Below are 7,638 nucleotides of genomic sequence, written 5' to 3' on the forward strand. Positions count from 1 at the left end.
TCGATCACCGGGGCCCTGGAGTGACAAGAGTGCACCGGTAAATTGAATAGGGGCTCAGGGATTACACCGAGCCCCTATCTGATGAAAAGGGCCCCGACGCAGGAGAGAGTGGCGGCCAAGACATAAATAAAGCCAAGAGGTCAGCCATCTTGCTCTCCCCAGGGGAGGGAGGGGGGGGGGCAAGACGTCGATGTAAAGAGAGGAAAAACACAAGGCAAATCCTGCCGGAGAACGCGTGGCTCCACTGGTCGTGGCTCCACTGGTCGTGGCTCCACTGGTCGTGGCTCCACTGGTCGTGGCTCCACTGGTCGTGGCTCCACTGGTCGTGGCTCCCCTCTTCCCCCGTGCAGATGCAGACCTTCATTAGGAGCAGCTGAGGTCCGTTACCGAGGATGAGACGTCCCGGGCGACGAGGGGTCGGTCGGGGAACGAACACGGCATCGCGGGTCGACCCGCGAGGCGGGGGCGTCACCGCAGCGCCATGCTTCGTCGTCGTGTGTTTCTGAACCGCCAACCCTGCCCAAGAAACGAGCGCTAAATGCAGCTAACGAAGCTAACGTAGCTAATGGAGCCAAGGCAGCTAACGCAGCTAATGGAGCAAACTCAGCTAATGCGGCTAATTCAGCTAACGCAGTTAATGCGGCTAACACAGCTAACTCGGCTTGCGCAGCTACCCTGAACTTTAGCCCCTTTAATGCTGCACTTGGTTCTTTAGAGCAAGGCCGACGTAAAAGATCTAAACAAGAATACACAAGTTGTCGTTCATACAAAACAGCCAGATGCGTTCCACCGTCCCTGGGGGGGTTGGACAGGGTGTTTGAGGGGGGGGGGGGTGTGGGGGGGGGGGGGGAACAAGGCCACCATATTGCGGCACCATATTTGCTGTGACAAGGGGGTCACGACACCCTGGCCTCGGAGATGAAATGGACTGACCTTGAGGGCCGACCCGCGCGTCCCGCCGGCCGCTTCATCCGTGCTCACGTTACCGGACACATCTGTTAAATGCCACGCCGCAACATGGCCGCAGGGGGGGGGGGGGGGGGGGGGGAACGAAAACGCGTGCCACGGCTGTTCCAAGGGAAGAGGGGGAAGAGCCCCACCAACCACCATCACCACCTCCACCCTCCAATGGTGACAGAAATCTATCCAACGAATGGACCTCAGAACGTGGTTTTGTTCACCCCCCTCTTCCCATCTTTCCCAAGATCCTTGTACATACTTTGTACAAAATACACACACACACACAAACGCACGCACGCAAGCATGCAAGCACGCACACTCAGGCACACACAGAGAATCGATCAATACTACAAGTTGAGCGAAACAGATACTCGAGACTAATGGACATTTCGAATTTCTGCGGCTGCCGAAATTCATATTGATGCGGACATCGCAGGCCAGCGGGCTCCGAGGGGAGGAGGGGAGGTCACCGGCTGCTTTGACAGCCTACCCCTTCTTAATGGACGCCTATCGACTGCCCCGCGACTAACATGTCACTTGGAGGCACGGAGTCTGTGAGAGAGTGCCCGCCCCGCGCGCACGCGCGCCTCGAGTTGGTTCGCGAGGAGCTAGACGGATCGGGTTCCCTGCGGACTCTGCAGAGGCGATCGTGCGTCTACATTGCCGCCGCCGGGTTCCGCGTCGTAAATGCGTTGATTACAATAAATATGATTGCTTCAGACGTCGGCGGGTTCTGGGAAAAACTGCCGATCGCGCGGATGACAAGTGAATGGTACATGATGATAAATGGCTTTTGTTATCTGTGTGAAAGGGTGAACTGAGTGTAGGCCTACGTACTGGAGTGTCACTTTGTTGTACTCAACCACAATTTATGCTCTGTAATACTATTATAATCATAATATACATATACTCTGACTATATCAATCTCCCACTATATAGAAAACGTTCACACCATATCAAATCAAGTCAGATATATTCATATTTAGCCAGTTGGACTTCTTACAAACAGCAGTGTTTTGCTAAGTGAACATCCAGACCGGCTTCATATCTATAGAGCTGTCTGGGTTCTGACCAACCCAGGCCCATTTCTGCTGACTCGGGATGTTGAGTTCCCCCAGTGACAGACGAGTGACAGACGAGTGACAGACGGTGTATTTCCTGTTGAATTGCCTTACTCTTCCTCCAGACAACTGAGGACCCGGCGGTAATCTGACCCACATCTCAGTGTGTGTGTGTGTGTGTGTGTGTGTGTGTGTGTGTGTGTGTGTGTGTGTGCGCGCATGCGCGTGTGTGTGTGTGTGTGTGTGTGTGCGTACATGTGTGTGCATGTATGGGTGTGAGTCTCTCTCTCACACTGCACACACCACTGTGTGTGTGTGCATGTGGGGGGGGGGGGTCTTTCTCTCTCACTACACACACACACACACCACTGTGTGTGCCTCTCAGTATGGTTTAGTGTGTGTGTGTGTGTGTGTGTGTGTGTGTGTGTGTGTGTGTGTGTGTGTGTGTGTGTGTGTGTGTGTGTGTGTGTGTGTGTGTGTGTGTGTGTGTGTGTGTGTGTCAGTTTCATCTGAGAGCTCCGCCCGGTTTGCCTCAGAAGGGTCGACTCGGTTCCCGCCCTTTGGGGGGCGATTTGGCTCTATGACAGGACAGGTGAGGGGGTGTGGCTCTATGACAGGACAGGTGAGGGGGTGTGGCTCTATGACAGGACAGGTGGGGGGGTGTGGCTCTATGACAGGACAGGTGAGGGGGTGTGGCTCTATGACAGGACAGGTGAGGGGGTGTGGCTCTATGGCAGGACAGGTGAGGGGGTGTGGCTCTATGACAGGACAGGTGAGGGGGTGTGGCTCTATGACAGGACAGGTGAGGGGGTGTGGCTCTATGACAGGACAGGTGAGGGGGTGTGGCTCTATGGCAGGACAGGTGAGGGGGTGTGGCTCTATGACAGGACAGGTGAGGGGGTGTGGCTCTATGACAGGACAGGTGAGGGGGTGTGGCTCTATGGCAGGACAGGTGAGGGGGTGCGGCTCTATGGCAGGACAGGTGAAGGGGTGCGGCTCTATGGCAGGACAGGTGAGGGGGTGCGGCTCTATGGCAGGACAGGTGAAGGGGTGCAGCTCTGACAGGTAACGCAACTGAAACGGTTGAACCAGTGTCTGGTTCAACTCATTGGATTATAATAATACACAGATATATATAGCGGGTATTAAATATGTTTTAGCATGTATTTTGAGAAAAAACCTGTAAAGAAATACACTAAATTATCTATAACACAAAGACAAAAGGTCCATACACGGAGCGCATTTCATCTCTCTAATGGTGTGGATCGCTCGACATTTAAACACAGGGTTAAAAACAGCTTCTCATGGGACCTGTCATGACCCATTGAAGCCAGTGATGCATCAACTTTCAATGAGCCAGCATCAATCAGGTGCTTGGGTGATTGACGAGACACCTGCACCACCTAGGAACCGGTTAGAGATAAGATCCAACCATACAGGCTTCTCCGGTCGTCATTTCCCAGCATGCATTGGCTTTCCCACGGAGCTTAACCTAAGCACAAACCCGCATAAAATACTGAGTTTAACTAAAACTAAACATTTTCAACCATAATTCTTCAAGGTAAACCGATGCCTTTAGTCTAATAACCAGTTTAATGCTTTCTTTTGTAAAAAGTTCAACATTGTAAGAAGAAGACTTGTTGGAAGAAAAGTGTTCAATTTGACCCTCTTATAAATGTTTTGTGTCGTAAAGTGTGTAAAGTTAACACAGAAGTATACAAAAAAACTCTTCATCAATGAGCACTTTGCTTTCATTTTGTTTTGTGTTTTCCATGCATGATTTATTGATGGCGGAACTGAGGCTGAAGAACACAAATATGGTTTACTATCTCTTGAGTAAGCAGAGGGTATTTTTGGAAATATCAAAATAGGCTCTGATTACAAGGTGAAGACATGTCAACAACAAACTCCAATTCGAGTCTGTCAGAAAGCCATTTTGAAACGAGATACATGACCAAACATGCTAAAATGGGACGCAGGATTTTACAATTCCCATGCACCTCGCGTTTCCTCTATATCATATGTGATTCATGTCTAATAGGTAAATATGATCTTGTGTCCGGCATGTTGTAATGGGACCAAGATGAATATGAATTTCATAGTAAAGACCAGCAATCCCTCGCTAGTCAAAACACCATTAGGGTTAAATCAGCTCATTAATAAAAGTCTGTAACTTTTGTCAGAGACAGAAAACAGACATCTTTAGGATTAATGTCTGTCCTCGCTTGGGGAGAAGGTGATAAGCAGGAGGGGACAGGAAAAACAAGGACAACTCGGGATGGGAATCCTGAAAAACAGAGAGGCTAAACTCATTTCATCCTCTCGACAGCCGATGGAAAGGATTTGAGCCACCGTGAAGTGTACTTTGTGAAGGATTCCTTCAGATCGAACCAGGAACATTTCATACGCTAGAAGAGCCTAAGAGGAATCTGATCTCAACGGGCCTATGTGTTTTCCTCCATACCGCGAATCCACAACGCCGTCGGGCAAATTCACACAATTCGTCCGCTCGTTCAAACGTCCAGCAGGATGAAAAACACGAGAAGTGGCAGAGGGCGTTGACGCAGAGCACCAACAGATAAAGAGCTGTCACAACGAGACCCACGGATTACCGCAGACGTTTGTCTCAGTCCTCCTCGAACCAAACGAAGCTGAAGCTCTGGTCTTTCTTCAGTCTGCAGGCGAATTAAGTAAAAAAAATAAAAAAACAGCTCAGAGATTCAGCGGTTGTGTTGGGGGAGGGGGTTGAACAGATTGTTATGTCACGGCCCGAGAGCCGTAATAAAAGTCGTATTTCTTTTGCATTTTGCATGACTGGAGGGTGTTCCTCTCTCGCCTGTCTGCTCCCCGTTCATCACGCAGAGCTAAAGTGGAGCAGCTACGAGCGGTCGGGTGAGGGCCTGGAAGATGGAAGGGGAGAGAGAGGGAAAGGGAGAGAGAGATGGTGAGGGAGGGAGAGAGAGGGATAGAGAGAGAGATGGGGGGGAGAGAGAGAGAGGAGAGAGAGGGGGGGGGGGGGGGAGACAGAGGGAAAGGGAGAGAGAGAGAGATTGTGAGGGAGGGAGAGAGGGGAGAGAGAGAGGGGGGGGAGAGGGAGAGAGAGAGAGAGAGAGAGAGAGAAGTAGAGGGAGAGAGAGGTTGAGGGAAGGAAGGAGGGAGGGAGAGGGTGAGATTGAGGGAGAGAGGGTGAGGGAGGGAAGGAGAGAGAGAGTGAGGGAGAGAGAGAGAGAGAGAGAGAGAGAGAGACTGCCCGATAGCATCCCGTTATGACACTCAGCTGTGAGAACGTCAAACAGCGCAACAAGCTTGAGAATGGAAAAATGATTGACTTATGGATGAACAAAACACTGGATGATTTAAATGCTTAATGAATGGATGAATTAATGAAATAATTGAAAGCCGGCCTCATTTAAGTCTAATGCACACTAGGGGAAAGCCATTTAGAAACCGGTTGCTGTTCTCCAGGGTGGGAGATCCATGTTGAGACGCGAGAGCATATGTGTGGAACAGAATATGGGACCGCCGATATCAGGCTACGGTCTTTGGTGTTGGGCACTCTTTGTGTTCTTTAGAGATCACTTCAGCACAAATAAATAATGTGTTTTCTTCTGCAACACGTCATGTCAAAGGGAATTTGCAGGACTCGACCCTTATGTAATATCTATGCATCACATTCTATGCATCACGGCACTGAATACACATTACAGAACAAAAGGTCAACTCACTTTGTGTACTTGTTTAGTTTTGTGTATTTAGTAGGCCTATAGCTACTGTGCTGTCTTGAACTTCACCAAAAGCACTGGAGATAAACCAACAAACTTTTACATTTCAACTGGTTCAGCGGAGCACCGGAAATCAAACGGTTTGCTTTAATTTAAACACGACTAATCTAAAACTGTTTATAGGCCTTTTCAAAAGCACTGTAAAATGAATATTTTGTTCATGTTTTACCTCACTTAGCAGTAATTCACTCAAATGTGTGATAGCTTAATCCTTTTGTAGATAACTTAGTGAATTAAGTAGGAATCAAACTAGCAACAAAAACTAAGCGATTCCATTTCCAGGCATCAACAAGTTAGCCATTAGCATTTTGCTCCTTGGTTTATCTTTAAGCTAACATGGGTTTGATTTGAGTCACAGGGTCAGCTTCGAAAGTGCTAGCACTCTCAAAGCCTCGGATCACACTAGTGTAAAGTGACAGGACGCCTAACCCATCACGCACTGGCTGTGAAATGAGCCCCTTGTGCTTTAATAAACATACGTTGGAAGAAATACTAGGGTCAATTTTGACGAGACTTTGTTTCACATAGGCTAAACCCACACTATAATACTACGTAGGCCCTATAGTTTTAGTTGGAATGTAAAGGCACGCTATTTTCAGTTATTGGAAACAGTTTTGATATTTATAGCTCTAGCTTTGTAAACCTTTACAAAACTGAGATTACTTTCTTCGAAAATTGCGATGTGGCTGTGGTTTGATTCTGGAAACCGGTTGCCTATGTTGTAGTTTCAAAACTCTTTCGCACATAACCCCCACATACAGACACACAGACGCACACACACACACACACACACACACACACACACACACACACACACACACACACACACACACACACACACACACACACACACACACACAGAAAAACGCAGAAAAACGCCCCACGGTCACAATTATTCATAATTACACAGGCGAGCTTTGAGCACCTAGTTTATCTAATGTCTGTAGCTAAAGACCACTGGTCTTGTTTACTTGTCATAATCAATAAGAAAGTAAATCACAGTCAGACACCAGAGCCCTAAACACACTGGCAGGAAACCAGCAACACAGCACACACACACCAAAGCACAAAAGTCTATTAGCTCCAATTGGCTAACGTCATAAGAGCCAATTGTATCCCGATTAATGACTTAAAAGATTACGGAATCAACGCGATGCGTTTGAACATTTGTTATAGCTCGTATTACCTAACGGACTAACTCCGCCGCCAAACCCCCGAATACGGAACCCAAGGAGATATTGGCATTCCCCGGTGTGTGTGTGTGTGTGTGTGTGTGTGTGTGTGTGTGTGTGTGTGTGTGTGTGTGTGTGTGTGTGTGTGTGTGTGTGTGTGTGTGTGTGTGTGTGTGTGTGTGTGTGTGTGTGTGTGTGTGTGTGTGGGTTTGTCTGTCATGTGTCTGCATGTTTGTCTGAATGTGTGTGCTTGTCTGAGTTTGTGTATGTGTGTGTGTCTGAGTGTGTGTGTGCGCGTGTGTGTGTGTGTGTGTGTGTGTGTGTGTGTGTGTGGGATCACCTTACAGTGGAGACCAAAACAATATATTAGGAACGGTGGCTGGAGGGTCTTAAAGGCTACTTCACTCGCCACATGATGTGAATTACGGTTAAGAAGAAATCTGCAGCTCCCATTAACACCACTGTTTTGATCTGCGCGCCACAAATTGATGCAAGGTGAAGAAATTGTCACGTAATTATGATTGATGATGACAAGAAGGGGAAATGATTTGTGCCTTTACATTCTCACCCGCCGAGAAGGCCGCTGCAATAGGAGCTGTGTGCACGATGTGTGTGTGTGTGTGTGTGTGTGTGTGTGTGTGTGTGTGTGTGTGTGTGTGTGTG

The sequence above is a fragment of the Gadus macrocephalus genome, chromosome 17 (genome assembly GCF_031168955.1).
Source record: "Gadus macrocephalus chromosome 17, ASM3116895v1".
NCBI classification, from domain to species: domain Eukaryota; kingdom Metazoa; phylum Chordata; class Actinopteri; order Gadiformes; family Gadidae; genus Gadus; species Gadus macrocephalus.